Below are 17852 nucleotides of genomic sequence, written 5' to 3' on the forward strand. Positions count from 1 at the left end.
GTGGTACACCTTCCTGGTGTGCTTTAACTCTCAGCACTACAAATAAAACAAAACGGAGCTGCTAAGACAGCCCGGCGGGCAGAGGCTTTTGCTGCCAGGCCTGACAACCTGAGTGGTATCCATCCCTAGAGCTCCCATGGTAGAAGAAGAGAGTCAACTCCTGGGAATTGCCGTTTGCCATCCAGAGGTGCTTTGTGGCATACACAAACACACACAGAGTACAAAATAAAAGACTGTTTAAGTGTGACTTCCAATTCTATCATCTCCTACCTTAGGGTACACTGAGAGGAACGGATTGGAACCTGGCATCCTAGCTGATGGACTCGGGAACTTCTAGAGTCAACCAGCTATACTTCTGCCTTAACTAGAAGGGGCCTCCCATCTTTAGAGATCATCCTGTTAGAGGTCCAGCCCATGGTTGCAGACACAAGGGAGCTTCAGAATCTAGAACCGCAGCCAAGCCTTTTGGCCCCACTAACAGGATCCATCCTGGCATTAGAGGTCTGTAAAGCTAAAACAGGTCAACACATGCAGAATCCAACACACTGGTTTGGCAAACATCAGCCAACACTACTGAAAGCTTACCATCTCTCTGCTCCCCAGAACCCTGGAGGCCCTCAGGCCCTCTGATGACTGGGAACAGCAATGGAGGCCTCAGAGTAGTCAAGTCCCTCTACCAGACACATTTTTCCCTATCCCACTGGGATAACATGAAGATGCACAAAACATCACCTGGAACCCTAACAATGCAACAGAATATTCCTTCATTTGTTCTTTCCCCAAACCCTTATTACACATTGACTGTGTGTGCCATACACCTCACTAGATGCTGGAGACACACACAGTTCAGACAAGTTCCTGTAAAGACAGAGATCTCTAAGAAGGTAGCTAAGTCAACAGGCAATTACACTCATTGTCATCACTGCCACAGGACACTAGAAGGGCATCAGCTCAGGCCTCTGCAAGGTGAGGTCATGAGCGAAGGACAAGCATCAAGCAGTAATTTCGGGCAAGGGCAGCAGGAGTGGGGTCTAAGCAGAGAGAAGAGCACAAGGCACTGGGTGCAGCCTGCAGAAGTGGCAGCAGCTGAACATGCTGAGAGGAAGTGGAAGAGTAGAATGGGCAAAAGCAGCCGGTGAACCAAGTGAAGTCAGAGCCTAAGGGGCCTGGATGCTACGCTAAGAAGTGAGGTCCAGCCTGAGGGAAAGGAGGACCCACTGATGGATTTTCAAGTAGGATTTTTACTTTTGGTTTTGTTTTTCAAGACAGGGTTTCTCTGTGTATTTCTGGCTGGCTTTGAACATGCTCTGTAGACTAAACTGGCTTCAAACACACAGATCTGCTTGCCTCTGTCTCCCAAGGGCTGGGATTAGGTCATGTGCCACCATGTCTGACCAAGTAGTATTTTTTTAAGGTTCCCCAGCTGCTTGGGTTATATTTTCTCCCTAGAGTATTTTTTCCTCTCTATGTAAAGTGATAAAGATGGGGGCGGGGGACACAACACACACGACTCTCTCTGGCTTGTGATAATCTCAGCAGTGTATCTTAGGAAAAAAGACCTGTTGAGAAACAAAAATGCCTTCAATGCCCTCAACCATCTGAAACACAACAATGTAAAACACCTAGCCCAAACCATGACTGTGAGCACTTCAGGCTCTGGTGCCAGACTTGAGGGTTTTTTGGGAAGTGAGCGGCGAAGACATGCAAGTCTCGGGTAAGACTAGCAAAAGATGAACATCCAAACCCAGTCCCAGTGGCACCCACAACTAAACTGTCCTCAAATACTTTTAGGAAGTGAAGTGAGAAGAATGCTCCCTGGTAATTAATGTCTCATTGGAGAGGGAAGCGCTACCCTCACGGGGCAGACAGTCTTCCTCAGACATAGGCCCCAGCAGGTATCACGGCTTAGGGTCAATAGTAACATGCTCTGCAAGATATCCTCATCTGCCGGGCGGCAGTGGTACATGCCTTTAATCCCAGCACTTGGGAGGAAGAGCCAGGAGGATCTCTGTGAGTTCGAGGTCAGCCTGGTCAGCCTGGTCTACGGAGCGAGATCCAGGACAGGAACCAAAACTACATAGAGAAACCCTGTCTTGAAAAACCAAAAAAAAAAAAAAGATATCCTCATCTAATACCTACAGACACTGAAGGTGGGTCAATAGTGTCTTCTTATGATTATTTTGAGACAAGGTCTTTTTATGTAGCCATGGCTGGAACTTACTATGTAAATCATGTGGGCCTTGTCCTGCCTCAGCCTAATGAATGCTGGCTGGCATTACAGGCATGTACCACCATATTTCCCCAAAATTCTTATTTTCCTCAGTGCTAGGAATGAAAACCAGGGCTTTGCAGATGCTGGAGAAGTGCTCTACCACTTGAATATATCTACATATTTTATTAGGATGGAAACCCAATCGAAGTGAATTATCCAGGTCACGCTACTTGGAAGCTGCCAGCCTGGGGCTGGAGCCAGGAGCTGACTGGGAGTCAGAGTGCTCTGCCCATTGGACCTCTGAGCCCTTCAAACTACCCAGTGGGAAGCTTCCAGTCAACCCACATTCATCAGATGATCTCTCCACAGACTCTGAAAGTCTGATTCTCTAGGACTAGCAAAGCCCTCTGGACAGCTCCTAAGAGGCAGAGGGACTGGTGGGTTCAAGTCAAGACAGAATACCAGAGCTCCGAGCTCTGTTTATGTTCTTACAACCTGTGACAAGTTGCTCTATCTCCAATTATCCCGTGGAAGGATAGGGATAAGGTGACACTATTAAGTTTCTGTGAGTTCAATGGAACTAGAAAAACAGATCACAAATCTCATAATAAATAAATAGAAGAGCTGGGTGTGGTGGCTCAGGTCTGTAATCAATCCCAGAACTTGGGAGGCTGAGGCAGAAGGATTGTTCTGAATTCAAGATACAATGAGATCCTGGCCAGTCTGGGGCTAGAGACCGGCAAAAAAAAAAAAGAAAGAAAAAGAAAAAGAAAAAAAGGAGGCAACCAATGTAACCTTTTTACTTACTGCTTTTTTCAAAAGCAGAAGAAACCCCTCCCATGTTCACTACAGTTCAGTGCACTCAAGGGGAAGTGAGAAGGGAGTAAGTCTTTGTGTTGCTGTCAGGGAAACTAAGGCCTAAGAGGAGCAACAAAATGTCTACAAAGGAAGAGACCCTCACCCTCCAGCCACCAAATCACCGCCCCATCTCCCAGGCACCACCACAGGCCAAAGCCCCTTCCTTTGGGTGTGTTCTTCTAGAACCTAGGGCCAAAAGATCCCCTAAGGGGTCCTGCCGCTCCCCTCTCCTTACTCCAAAAGCTCAACTGCAATGAAGGGAGTGTCTGGTATTAGTTCTATGAACTACTCTGCCATTTGGTGTCTCACAGTTCCCAACAGTCAGGAAAACCCTCGGAATCTTGCCCTGAAAGGCAGAACACTGACAGCAACAGCCTGCGGCAGGACAGCCTCCTAATGAAAGTGAATCAAATGCTCCTTATGAAGATCAGCCCAGACAAGAGACAAGAAGGCTGCATCCTGACACCAATCCAAACAATACAACGACAACTAAATATATCACATCACTCCTGGACCCCACACCGGCTCCAGGTTCCTGGCTTTGCCTCGACTACTCGAATGACCTTCCGTGTGTGATTTAACCTCCTGTGCCTCCGTGTGTCCTCGTGGGTAAAATGAGTAAAGCAATAGCAGCTACCTTACAGGAGTTGCCGTGAGCTCAGGGCACGGAGCTTCGAAGTCAAAGAGGTCTGGATAACCAGTGACAGGCATTCTTGTTGCGTCCGCACTAGTACAAGTGTCCCCATTCCGTCAACTTGTCCCTGAGGACCCAACGGACGAGGGGCGGGCGGCCTAAGGCCATGTCTAGATTTTTGCCCCATTTAGGGGGCGGTGACCAAGAGATAAGGCCCTGAACAAGGAGGCCCCGGGCTGGCCACGGAGTGGGGACGGGGAAGCGGCGCGGAGGAGGGGCCTAAGTCCAGGAGTCGCTCCAGCCGGCCTCTCCAAAGGGGACTGCGGACCTCGGAGGACGGGATGACGCCGGGCCACCAAGCCGGGGCGAATGAATGAGTACGCAGCCCTTCCACCTTCGCCCACCCACGGCTCGAGCCCCTCCAGCGTAGCGTCCTCTGTGACCTCTGACCCCGCAGACCCCCCCCCTACCTCGGACCCCCTCAGTTCTTCTATCGGGCCGGGCTGCCTTTTTCCTCACCCGCAAGTCCAAACGGCTCCGGGCACCACGGCTCGGCTCGCTCCAGCAGCAAAATGTCCGCAGCCTCCGCCTCCCTCTCCGCCGGTGCGTCGCTGCAGCCGGCCGCTCCGAGCCCCGCGGCTGTCACCTGCCGAGCGGAAGTGAGCTGCCCGTGCGCGGAACTTCCGGTGGACGCACACCCCGGGGGCGGGGTCAAGGGTGCAACCCAGGAGGGAGGGGCAGGGGATCGGGTGGGGCGGGGCCTGGAGCGGGAGGGGCGGGGTCTGTGAGAGAAGGGCGGGGCCTGGGCAGGTCAGGAGGCTTTGGCGATCTGTGCAGTCCTTGCCTAGATGCCCTGGCCAGGTTCCCTCTCAAGAACTGTGGAGTCAGAAAGGGTCTTAAAAGACTTTAAAGTCCATCTCTTTCTGAGTTACAGATGGGGAGACTGAGGCCATGAGCATAGGCCTGGTAAATGGGAAAGTCAACACGGAGCTGTATGTAAATCGGATCAGCCGTCAGACTGTGCCTGTCTGCTAGGCTGAATCTAGACTTTTTCTGCAGTCCTTGGAGAATTCATTGTTCTAGGAGGAAAACATAAGCTACTCCCAAGACTTTTCACCCAAGAGGAACTTCAGAGTAAGCTAAGGCGTACAACCTGTCCCTTTGGCCAGGACCCCAATTCGTACAGCCATTTCATTCCTGACTTTGGTCCTCTTAATTAATTTTCTCTTTCTTCTAGATAATTTGTGATCATCCCCTTTAAAACATTATAAAACCTCTATTCCAACATTTTTATTGAACCAATAATATTTGCATTGCAGAGAAAAGAAAATATACTACTAAGAAAAAAAGAAGACCAAAAAACCATGTAGGCTTCTGAGGCCATCACCTTTTAATACTTGGTTATTGAACGTATCTTCTGAATTTTTTATTTTATTTTTTTGTGTTTTTTAGACAGGAACTTGCTATGTAATGCAAGCTGGATCCAGTGTTGAGGTTACAGTGATGTACTACCAGGCCTTGTTTGTGTAGTGCTATGGATCTAACTCAGGGTTTGGGGCATCCTCAGCAATCACTCTAACTGAATTACTGTCACCTTGGCTGACCTGGAACTCTGTGAAAACCAAGCAAAGATCTGCTTGCTTCTGTCTCCCAATACTGGGATTAAAGGTGTGCACACCCATATCCAGCCATTTTTACATTCTTTAAAGCTTTGTAAAACACTGTAGCATTACAGCAAATTGTAAAAAAAAAAAAAAAAAAAAAAAATGGACAAAATAAAACCCCATTTGCTGGGCTGGAGAGATGGCTCATCAGTTAAGAACACTGTCTGCTCTTCCAGAGGACCTGGGTTTGATCCCCGGCACCCATATGGCAGCTCACAGCCATCTTGTAACTCCTAGGGGACTTAAAACCCTCTTCTGACCTCCACAGGCACATGCATGCACATGGTACACATACATATGAACATAAAATAAAAATAAATAAATCTTGCTGGACAGTGGTAGTATGCCTTTAATCCCAGCACTTGGGAAACAGAGGCAGGTGGATTTCTGTGAGTTCAAAGCCAGCCTGGTCTACATAGAAAGTTCCAGGCCAGTCAAAAGTTACAGAGTGATACCCTGTCTCAAATGCAACAACAACAAAAAGAATACCATGTACCCCTCACCCAGCTTCCCTCAATGGTGACATTTTTTTTTATATGTAGGATAACACTAATACCAGGAAATTGTCATTGGTAAAATATCTTTAATAGAGTGCCTTGGTTCGAAAAACAGGATTTGTATGAGATTACAGCTGACCTTGCTCAGCCCAGAGAAGAATGCTTGAAGAGACAGCCTGTCTCCCAAGATTATCTGTCTTGCTTGATGCAGACAATTCCAGGAAAGAGAGACCACAGACCTGCACACGGCCTGCACAACCGCACCAACTTCCTCAGTCCAAAGCCTCTCCCCTGCTCTAAAGGGTCTCAGCCAGCTCACCCTCCATCCCCTCCGGAGAGAGGCTACCCTCACTGTGTGTGTGCTAAGACAGTCTCATCGGCAAAGGTCAGACTCTCGTCTCTTTCTGTCCTTTGCCTCCAAACTAACAATCTTCATCTCAGTCACAGACTTCATTCCATTTTTAAAGCCTTTTTTAAAAATACAAAGTGGGGAACCTTTTTGGTATAGCAACAGAAGTTCATTTTCTCACAGTTCTGCTGGCTGGAAATCTAAAATCAAGACCAGGTTAATTTTTTGTATACATCTAGAATAACTGTACATGAACATACGCTGCCTGGTGATATGTCAATATCAGGTGTCTGGAGGAAACTTCTCCAGTGAGAAGTGTTGGCAGTTGTCAATCATACAAAAAACAAAATTTCATTGGGAATGTGAAATGAAAAGAGGAGAACTATTCAAGAACAATAAAATAAAACAATTTTTAAAAAACACTCTAGCAGCACCCTGCTGGCGAGAGTTCATGTTTAACAAAGAGGCAGAATCTAAACAATCCAAGGAATGTGGGTGTGGTGGGCATACTTATAACCCCAGCGCATGGGAGGCAGAGGCAGGAGGACCACCAGCTAGCTACATGTGAGCCTGGACTACACAAGAAGACTTTGTCTCCAAACAAAAATTTCCAAGGAGACCAACGTCACTGACCTGGCTCCCAAGGGAGGCCTCCAGGGGCAGGCGGCTTTTTTGCTACATCTTCTGACTGAGAATGTGGTTTCTTCATAGGCTGAGATGGTGGGAAAGGGAATTCCAAGGGGAAAAAATATTTCAGAGGTAGGGAGGCTTGCAAGGGAAGTCCTGCAAACGGGAGCTGGCTAGGCTTTGGAGGAGTCTTCGGGATTTGAAGAGCACGTCTGAGTGAGTGAGCGCTACATAGTCAAATGGATGAGGCAAAGGCCTGCTAACCGAGCTGTGTCGGAGCTGTGTCTCCAGCCCCCAATCTAACAGCTGTTACATAGTATCTATGCTCTGTGACATACTATACAAGTCATTGAGCAGCGTCTTAGTATACAAGAGGATATATGTAGGTACTACGCAAATATCAGGGTCTTGGCTCTCTAGGGATTTCTGGTTCTGGTATCAGTTCCTGGTAGACAGCAAGCTAGACTTAATTTGGACAAATTAAGTAAGTGTTCTTCACTTCTATGTCCACTAGGGGGTCGACAAATGCCATTAGCTGCCATCCTTTCCTCTTGGCACCCGCCTTTTCCTTTTGGCACAGGCCCTGCAATATGCCCGTCTAGTCCCCAAGCTTCCAGACTCTTCTTCCTATGTGATTATAGATTGGAGAACCCAGTCTTCGCATACTGCTCCTTGTTGTTTTTAGTCCTTTAAATCCCTAAACGTTGCTACAGATCCTTTTGGGAAATGACTATGTTCCCAGCCTCACTGACAACACCAGCCCTTCACTGCAGAAGGTGGGCAGCGTCCTATCCTTCTCACACTCACCGTGTGGGGCAGAGCTGGCAGAGCAGAGGGGTCTGGAGGCATCCAGGGCTCCCCCTCCCCCACTCTCTCCCCGATGCTGATACTGTCACTACACACCATTGCTGCTGCGCACAGAAGCAAAATTCTGACCAGCCCTCAAGGCTCTAATGCCTCCGGCTGCCACTCAGAGTTCTCCGCTTGCTCCAGTCCCTGGGCTGGACCAGTCTCTACTCCACAATTGAAAAGCCCCAGGCTAGAGTTGTGGATAATGAGCTCAGAGGAAGAGCACTTGCCTAGCATACTCAAAGCCCTAGTTTCAACCCCTAACAGAAGGGAGGGAGGGAGGGAGGGAGGGAGGGAGGGAGGGAGAGAGGGAGGGAGGGAGGGAGGGAGGGAGGGAACCCACCAGGCTGCAAACATCATCTGGATTCAAATCCCCAGGTGTGGGAAATCTGTCCTCAACCTAGAAAATAGGACAGCTGTGTCTCCTTGCAAGATTGCTAATAGAGACACAGAGATTAAGTCACAGCATTTATGGCCAAGGCCTGTCAACTTGATGCCCCTGATTAACAGGATCTACTGTTTGCATTGATACTGGTTCAGCTCGGCCACTTGTTGACTGTGTCCACGAGCACGTAACTCAGTTTCTTTGAACTTCAATGTCCCATCTGGAAAATGGGACTGAGATCCTATTTTATACAGATGTCAAGAAAATCTACATATTTTCTAGATAGGTCAAGTCCTTAAGGCACAGAGAGCCAGCACTAAGTAAACAGTAGTGAGTGCAGTTTCTCAAGGCACCATGTATGAGTGATGCACACCTACTTTTTCAGCATTCAGGAGGCAGTACAGACTAGGCCAGCCTGTACGGCATATTGAGTCAAGTCTAGCCTGGGCTATTTAAGAAGATCCAATCTCGAACAATGCAAAGAACCAGTCAATCGTGTGTAAGGCCTCGGATTCAATCTGCAGAAAAAACAAAACCTAAAGCAGGTGCAAAGAACAGAGCACTAAGCCCTAGTCCTGCAGGCATCGTTCTTGCTCCATAGTTGAACACTTCCACCTTATTGTGCAGCCCTTACCTGTATCCATCTACCCGCAGAACCAGACTTTCTCATCTCAGCCTGAAGCAATGTGCTCACTGACCACCGGCTCCCACTGCCTTCTCCAGTCCCTGGTAGCCATTAGTTTAGTTTTCCTTCCCTGTGCATTTGACCATTCTAGGCACCTCATATAAAGTTAATCCAATGTGCTGGATGGCCTTATGTCAACTTGACACAAGCTGGAGTCATCTGAGAGGAGGGGACCTCAGTTGAGAAAATGTCTTCCTAAGATGGGGCTGTAGGCAAGCCTGTAGGACATTTCCTTAGTTGGTGACTGGTGTGGGAGGTCCCAGCCCATTGTGAGCAGTGCCATCCCTGGGCGGGTGGTCCTGATATAAGAAGGCAAGCTGAGAAAGCCACAGAGAGCAAGTGGGTAGCAGCGTTTCTCCACGGCCTCTTCTGCCTCTAGGTTCCTGCCTTGTTTGCGTTCCTGCCTGGGCTTCCCTCAAAGGACTGTGATTCAGAATCTATAAGCCAAACAGACCCTCTCCTCCCCAAGCTGCTTTTCGTCTCGGTGCTTGGTCACAGCAACAGTAATCCTTACTAAGACATCCAATAATAGCTGTCCTTTTATCTCTAGATGATGTTTCTTATCACAACTAACGTCTTCAAGGTTCACACCTGGTGTAGCCTCTGTCAGAATCCCTTTTGTTTTATGGTGCTGCAATGGAACCCAGGGCCTTGTGTAACCTGGGTAAACGCTTACCACTAGGCTACACTCCCAGACCTCCTTTTTATTTATTTATTTGGTGTTTTTTTTAAGGCAAGGTCTCTCTTTATGTAGCTCTAGCTAGCCTGGAACTCACTCAAGCTTCACCTCTGCCTCTGACTCCTGAGTGCTAAGATTAAAGGTGTGTGCCACCACCTGAGGCTCAGACATCCTCTTAAATTTGTGTGTGTGTGTGTGTGTGTGTGTGTGTGTGTGTGTGTGTGTGTGTGCAGGTTTATGTAGAGGATGGAGGACAAGCTGCAGGAGTCAGTTCTCTCCTCTGCCATGTGCATCCCGAGGGATCAAAGCCAGGTCATCAGGCTTGACAGCAAGCCACTTCTAACTGCTGAGCCTTCTCACCAGCCCAAGCTTGCTTTCTACAGCTGAGCAATACTCCTATATATATGGAGCCTATCATTATTTATTATTTCATTTGTCTCAACTGTATGGACTTTTTAGATTGGCTCCTTCCAATAAACTCAATATTATTTATTTATCTATCTACTTATTTATTGAGACAGTGCTTCTCTGTGTAGCCCTGGTTGTCCTGGAACTCACTATGTAGACTAGGCTGGCCTCAAACTCAGAGATCTGACTGCCTCTGCCTCCCAGAGATTAATAAAGATGTACATACCAACCCACAAAACCCCCACTCTGGAAAACATTATTTGTTTTTAAGACTAAGTCTGGCTCTGTATCCAGATAGCCTTCATCTGGAGTCTCCTGAGTGCTGGGATTACAGGCATGCACTACCAAGTCCAGCAACTTTCTATTTTTATTTATTTATTTATTTATTTATTTATTTATTTATTTATTTATTTATTTATTTATTTTGTAGCACTTCCTTACTTTCTGGTAACTCAAGATGGCCCAGACTGGCCTTGTACTTCTCCTGCTCCCTGTTATCATTTTTCCAAGTGTTCTTACCGTCTTTTATTGACAATGGTGGTAGAAATCTAGCACTGCGTGCTTGATGTGCTCAATGCTATGAGGTGTTCCAGAACTTCTCAGTGGTCAGAGGTAAACCTGTAAAGTGTCAGGTCACCTGGCCATATCATCTATTACAACATAAACTGAGGGCAAACCGTGCTTTCTCCGAACCGCTTAAAAACGTTTTAAGTCTCCCAAGGCAGTGACCCTAGCCTTGCCATGGCATTCCCAGGGGCCGGGATGGAAGCAATGGTTTGGACTGGGTCCTCTCACTCACTGGGGAATGAACAGGACACAGCCCACTTTGTGTGCATGACAGGTGCCCATTGTCACCTTTCAATCTTCAGAAAAAGTCTCATAGGACTGTGAGCTGAGGAGCTCAACCCAGATCTGCTTCTGGAGATCACTCATGTTTGATCTTTTGAAGGTGGTTAAAACTTCCGGGAGCTACTTCATCAGCAAGCGTAAAGCCTAATGCCTCTCCCATGGGGTTTAAAGAGTTAGCGGCCTCATAGCAAATCTATATTTGTTTTCAATTGCTGGTAACAAATTACCACCTCTTTAGAGGCTTCAGACAACAGCCATTTATTAGTTCACAGTTCTGGAGGCACACAGTCAGCGGAGCTTGCCTGGGTTCTCCGCTGAAATTTGGCTTGGGCTGAAAGCAAGGGGTTGGCTGCCCTAGGTTGCTGTCGTTTCTGGCTCCTCTCCAGGCTCATCAGTTGTGGTACAATTCATTTCCTTATGGCCAAAAACCTGAGGTTCCCACTTTCTCCCCAATTGTCAGCCAGAGACTAGTCTGAGGCTGTGCTCAGGGCTTGCCCCATGGCCCTCCTGCTCAGCAATGGAGACCCTCCCTCAACATCAAATCTCAGGCTCCAATTCTCCCGCTTCTGCTATCAACTGGACAAAAATCTCTACTTTTAAAAGGCTCCTATAAAGTGACCTTGGTCTCACCTGGACAATCTCTCTCTCTCTCTCTCTCTCTCTCTCTCTCTCTCTCTCTCTCTCTCTCTCTCTCTCTGTGTGTGTGTGTGTGTGTGTGTATACACATGTTCTCGTGGGTATGTGCACATGTATGTGTGGGTATCCACATACATATGTTCTTTTGTTGCTGTTTTCTTTGAGACAGTCTTACTATACAGCATTGCTGGTTCTGTAGACCAGGCTGGCCTTGAACTCAGAGATCTACCTGCCTCTACCTCCTGAATGCTGGGATTAAAGGTGTGCACCACCAAGCCTGGTGCGTGTCTGTTCTTGTGCATGTGACAATCAAAAGTCAATATCAGTTGTCTTATTAGCTACTCCCCTTCCTTCCTTCCTTCCTTCCTTCCTTCCTTCCTTCCTTCCTTCCTTCCTTCCTTCCTCCCTCCCTCCCTCCCTCCCTCCCTCCCTTCCTTCCTTCCTTTGTTTTTTTTGAGACAACTTGCTTTGTAGATCAGGCTGGCCTTTAACTCACAGAGATCCACCTGCCTCTGTCTCTCGAGTACTGGGATTAAAAGCGTGCCCCTCCACTACCCAGCTTCCATCTTTTTTTTTTTTTTTGAAAAAGGGTCTCTCACTGAACCTGGAGCTAATACATTGACTAGGCTGGCTAGCCAATGAGTTCGAGAGATCTACCTGTCTCTGCCCTACAATAAAGCAGGGGGTGGACTACAGAAGTAGGCTTTCAATTCTGGCTTTAAAAAAAAAAAAGATTTATTTATTTATTTTATGCATATAAGCCCTCTATCTGCATGTATAACTTTATGTCAGAAGAGAGCATCAGATCCCACTATAGATGGTGTGAGCCACCATGTGGTTGCTGGGAATAGAATCAGGACCTCTAGAAGAGCAGCCAGTGCTCTTCCTCACTGAGCCATCTCTCCAGGAGATCCAAACTCAGGTCCTAATTCTTGGGCAGCAGGCACTTTGCTAACTGTCCCACCTCCACAAACCCTGTAATCTATCTTTTTAAAGTCCATCAAGCTGGGCGATGGTGTCTGTTTCTAATCCCCAACTCAGAAGGCAGAGGCAGACAGATCTCTATGATTTCAAGTAAAGCCTGGTCTACACAGAGACTTCTAGGATAGTCATGGCTATACAAAGAGACCTTGTCTCAAAACAAACAAACAAACAAAAAAAACCAAAAACAAAAACAAAAAAAAACCATATAAACAAAAAATGAATAAATAAATAATAAATCTGGGTGATGGTGGTGCACGCCTTTGACCCCAGCACTTGGGAGATAGAGGCAGGAGGATGTCAGTGAGTTCAAGGCCAGCTTGGTCTACAAAGTTCCAGGACAGCCAGGACTGTTGCACAGAGAAACTCTGTCTCAAAAAACCAAAATATAAAAATAAAAAAACCCCAGACAAACAAAAAAGTTCATCGAGCCATATACTAACACGCTTGAGAGAATTCTACACCATCCTAGGCCAGGGCTCCAGTCACATTCAAAAGGTAGAGAACTAGATGGGGGGTGAGGGAGCTATCTTTAGGAGTCTCTGTTTTATGCAAAGTGAAAAATTTGCAAAATGAGGGGCTTACAATAGACCACACTGCAGCCTCTTGGAGGTTCCAGGTGTGTGTGTGTCTGTGATAAAGGGTGAGCAGGTGGCTCAGATGGTAAAACTGCCTGTCTTGAGCTTGACTCTTGACTTTGATCCCCAGAACCCACATAGAAAAGCAGGTGTGGTGGTGCATATCTGTGATCTCAGCTCTCCTACAGCAGAATGGGAGGCAAGGGCAGGAGAAACGGCCAAAAGCTTGGGGGTCAGAGACCCTTTCTCAACAGGGTGGAAAGCAAGAAGGACTTGACTCTCAAAAGTTGCCCTCTGACCTCCACATGGACACTGTGGTTCTCCCCAACCCCCCCACCACCACTAAATTTAAAAAAAACAATGGTCTGGAGAGATAGCTCAGTGCTGAAGAGCATTTACTGCTGGGGGCTGGAGAAATGGCTCAGTGGTTAAGGGCAATAATAGCTGTTCTTCTAAAGGACGCAGGTTCAATTCCAGCACCCACATGGCAGTACACAACTGTATGTAACTCCAGTTCCAGGGGATCAAACACCCTCATACAGACATGCATGCAGGCAAAACACCAATGCCCATGAAATAAAAATAAATAAATCATTAAAAAAAAAAAAAGATCATTCACAGATTGCTCTTCCAGAGGACCAGAGTTCAATTCCTAGCGCCCACATCAGGTGCCTCACAACCTCCTGGAACTCCAGCTGCACAGAATCCTATACTCCTGGCCTCTGCAAGCACATGCATTCATGTGTATACACACACCACACACACACCTAAAAATAAAACAAACCTTTTAAAAAGCTTTAAAGTGCTTTAACTAAAAGAAAATTAACAAAAGTTGTGGTCTCTTTCCATAAAAACAAACAAGCAAAAAGCCACACAATATGGAGCTAGACAGATGGCTCAGTGGTTAAAAGCACTGACTTCTCTTCCAGAGGACCTGGGTTCAATTCCCAGCACCCACATGGCAGCTCACACCTGTCTGTAACTCCAGTTCCAGGGTACCCAACACCCATGGCAAACCACCAATGCACATAAAACAAACAAACAAACAAAACCCCCACAACTCTGGCATTTACAGACCTCTGAAGACCAGGTCAGGAACCAGCATGGCAGGATATCTCAGTAGATCCCTGCAGAGATTAAAGAAATGGGAACCTTCATTGACACTATTTTTATTTTTCGAGACAGGGTTTCTCTGTGTAGCCCTGGCTATCCTGGAATTCACTCTGTAGACCAGGCTGGCCTCGAACTCACTGAGATCCTCCTGCCTCTGTCTCCCAAGTGCTGGGGTTAAAGGCTTGCACCACCACCACCACCCAGCTTTAAAGGTGTGCACCACTAGCGCCTGGCTTCATTGACACTATTAACCAGGATATACCTATAACTAATCAGTTTACATCTAGCAGGCTGGGTTTCACACACACACACACACACACACACACACACACACACACACACACATATATATATCTATATAATCTGATATATATATACATATATACATATATAATCTGATTTTCATATTTTCAAATATGTATTTATGTTACATGTATGTGTATTTTGCCCGCACGTGTATCCATGTACCACTCACAGGCATGCATTGCCTGAGGAATCTCCAGGAACCGGAGTTACTATAGTTATTAGCCTCCAATATGGGTCTTGGGAATCGACTCAGGTTCTCTGGAAGAGCAGCCAGCGCTCTTAATGTCCGAGCCATCTCTCCAGCCCCATTCATGTATTGTTTCTTCTACAGGAATCTACTTGTATAGTTCTACTTACATTTACTCATTTGTTTTTACAGTGCTGGGATTAAACCAAGGACCTTGCACACTAGTCAAGTACTAAACCACTGAGCCGTACCTCCAGCTCCTGGAATAGAAATTATTACGGGATTTTACTAAGTATAGGTTAAATTTATTATTATTTTTTTCCCCTGAGACAGGGTTTCTCTGTGTAGTCTTGGCTGTCCTAGAACTAGCTCTGTAGCCCAGGCTGGCCTCAAACTCAGAGATCTACCTCACTTTACCTCTGACCCCTGAGTGCCGGGGTTAATGGAGTGTGTCACCACCACCTGGCTTAGATTAAATTTATTAATTGAATTTTTTCAGATACTTTTAATTGGGTTACCAGGTATCTTAGGTTTCTATTGCTGTGATAAAGATCATGACCAAAAGCAACTTAGAGAAGAAAGGGTTTATTTCACCTTACAACTTACAGTCTGTCTTGAAGGAAGTCAGCAGTAGCTCGAGGCAGGAACCGGAGGCAGGAACTGGAGGCAGGAACCGGAGGCAGGAACCGAAGCCAAGCTCCGAAGGACTGCTGCTTACTGGCTTGCTCAGCCTGCTTCCTTATACACCCCAGAACCACTTCCCCACAGGTGGCTTTGCCCACAGGTGGCTGGGCCCTTGCACATCCATTGTCAATCAAGAAAACACCACACAGACTTGCCCACAGGCGTCTATGGAGGCGTTTTCTCAGCTGAAGCTCCCTCTTCCCAGACGACTCCAGCTTGTGTCCAGTTTGCAAACACTGACTGGCCCAGGCAGGAGTCACCATCCTGCAAACCTTCTGTACAGTCATGGATTATACATCCATGGGCTCAGCCACCCACACATGACAAATATATATGAGGAAAAAATGTGTACAAAGCACACACAAGCTGGTGGTGGCTCAGGCCTTTAATCCTAGCATGAAGGGGGCAGAGGCAGGTGGATCTCTGTGAGTTTGAGGCCAGCCTGGTCTACAGAGTGAGTTCCAGGACAGCCAGGGCTACACAGAGAAACCCTGTCTTGAAAAACCAAGAAAAAGAAAAAGAAAAAAAGGAAGAAACCCTGTCTCAAAAAACAAACAAACAAACAAACAAACAAACAAAAAACATGCAGGAAATCTTCTTCATCCATTGCTTCCTTAACAATGTAGCCTAACCCAGTGGTTCTCAACCTTCCTAATGCTGTCACCCTTTAAGACAGGTCCTCATGTTGTGGTGACCCCCAACCACGAAATTATTTTCATTGCTACTTCATAACTGTAATTTTGCTACTGTTATGAACCCTAATGTAAATATTTGTGGAGACAGAGGTTTGTCAAAGGGGTCATGACCCACAGATTGAAAACCACTGGTCTAACCACTATTTACATTGTGTTCCTTATCCTAAGTCATGTAGAGATCAAAGTATAGAAGGGCTGGGTAAGCATAGCTCAGTGGTAGAGCACTTGCCTGGCATGTCTGAAGCCCAAAACTTTTTTTTTTGTTTTTTTCAAGACAGAGTTTCTCTGTGTAGCTTTGTGCCTTTCCTGGAACTCGCTTTGGAGACCAGGCTGGCCTCGAACTCACACAGATCTGCCTGGCTCTGCCTCTTGAGTGCTGGGATTAAAGGTGAGTGCCACCACCACCCGGCTAAAGGTTGACCAGAAGAGGGCACCAGATCTCATTACAGATGGTAGAGCAGCCAGTGCTCTTAACCTCTGAGCCATCTCTCCAGCTCCTGAAGACCAAAACTTAATCCTTAGAACTGCAAATATGAAAAACCAATAGGACTGGCAAGATGGATCGGTGGGTAAGGGCTTGTTGCCTGGCCTGAGTTCACGCCTGGAATTCCACGTGACAGGTTACCTGCAGCTAACCAACCAGGCTACACTAGAATCCTGCTTCCTCCGAAGTACTGAGGTTACAGGCGCTTGTCACCATGGCGTTTTTCATGTGGGTTCTGGGGATCAAACTCCAGGCCTCACCCTTGAGCAAAGGCACTTTGCGAGCTGAGCCGTCTCCACAGCCTCCCTGCTCTGCCTCCAGTGGACTTTTGTTTGTACTGCTTCCTGTGGGACCAACAGCAGCACCGGGGTCAAAGGGAAGCCACTGAGTCGGAGCTTATTATGACTTTTTGATCTGAGGGGGTTAGGGGAAAAGACACTCACACTCTCTCCTGACGATTTCCTTCTTAATTCTCTATTCTTCTCTGTTCTTTCTACTGTATATATTTTTTTCTACAGCTTATATACCCCAACAAAGTTTTTTGGGCAATATAGGAATTACAATGTGGTTACATTCTATTTTTCAAGCGAATGATTATAATGAATACAAGTAAAAACATGTTTTTCATCTCCTTTACATGATTAAACATTTTATGTATTACAGGTGAAAAACAAATTGTCCTAAGAACCCACATACATTCATACCCAAGCAACTTGTTAGAGATTAACCATGTAGTCAAGCAAGGTATTTTTCTCAGTCAGGACTTTGACCGGCAGGCTACATTTTGTAGTTACAAAGAAAGGGTCTTATCTTGAAAGGTAATCTTATAAGGACTCTTAAAGGAATCACAAACCTAAATTTTTATATATGAAAAAGAATCAGTCAGCTCTACTTTAAATCTTTGGGGTGCATACCCACTCATCAACAGTTTCTTGCATTAAGAGATTGAGGGCAGAAATGGGCACAAGGAATTAATCATCACCTTTAATCACCAACCAAACCTAGCAAGGAAAGTACTAGCAACAACTGGGCTGCTTTGTATTTTTGACCCTAATCTAATGAATCTGCGACTCAGCGATGTTTCCTTGTAAACTCTAGATTGTTTTCTGGGGGTGTTTCTTCTCAAAGCTATTAGCAAAACATCTGCTCTAACCTGAAGCTATTTTAAGGCTTTGTTTCAGCTAATGATGAACAGCAAAACCCGTGACTGCATTGTCGTTCAGCATTGAGAAAATTAGAGCCAGCCTGGCTCCTGGGGACTCAATTGTTTTCCTTAATCATTAACCTGAACTGTGATCTATGCAGCTCCTTAGGTGAAATGCAGAGGTCCTAGCTGTGTGACATTTCCTCGTATTTATTTTTATTCATCAAAACTCTGTATAAACTAACATGGTTATTATCAACTAAACAATACAGCTTAGGAAGGAAACCTCTTCATAATAATCCACAGGTAAAAGTGCCCAGTAGAATGGGATGTTTCCATGAGATAATC

General features: G+C 46.3%; 1 protein-coding gene across 8 annotated transcripts in view; it reads right to left on the bottom strand.

Moving 5' to 3' along the window:
* Ap1b1 (adaptor related protein complex 1 subunit beta 1) overlaps positions 1 to 4449 on the bottom strand; it is a 58506-nt gene extending 54057 nt beyond the window's left edge. For 4 of the 8 annotated variants that reach the window (XM_028870627.2, XM_028870633.2, XM_028870632.2 and 1 more), the window contains exon 1: positions 4224 to 4449. The gene's annotated coding sequence lies outside the window, so the exon portion shown is untranslated. Of the gene's footprint in view, positions 1 to 3707; positions 3883 to 4174 lie in introns of those variants that run through there. The other 4 variants (XM_037208112.1, XM_028870628.2, XM_037208113.1 and 1 more) reach the window with 4 other exon arrangements.
* Positions 4450 to 17852: the final 13403 nt, after the last annotated feature.

The sequence above is a fragment of the Peromyscus leucopus genome, chromosome 7 (genome assembly GCF_004664715.2).
Source record: "Peromyscus leucopus breed LL Stock chromosome 7, UCI_PerLeu_2.1, whole genome shotgun sequence".
In the NCBI taxonomy this organism is placed as follows: domain Eukaryota; kingdom Metazoa; phylum Chordata; class Mammalia; order Rodentia; family Cricetidae; genus Peromyscus; species Peromyscus leucopus.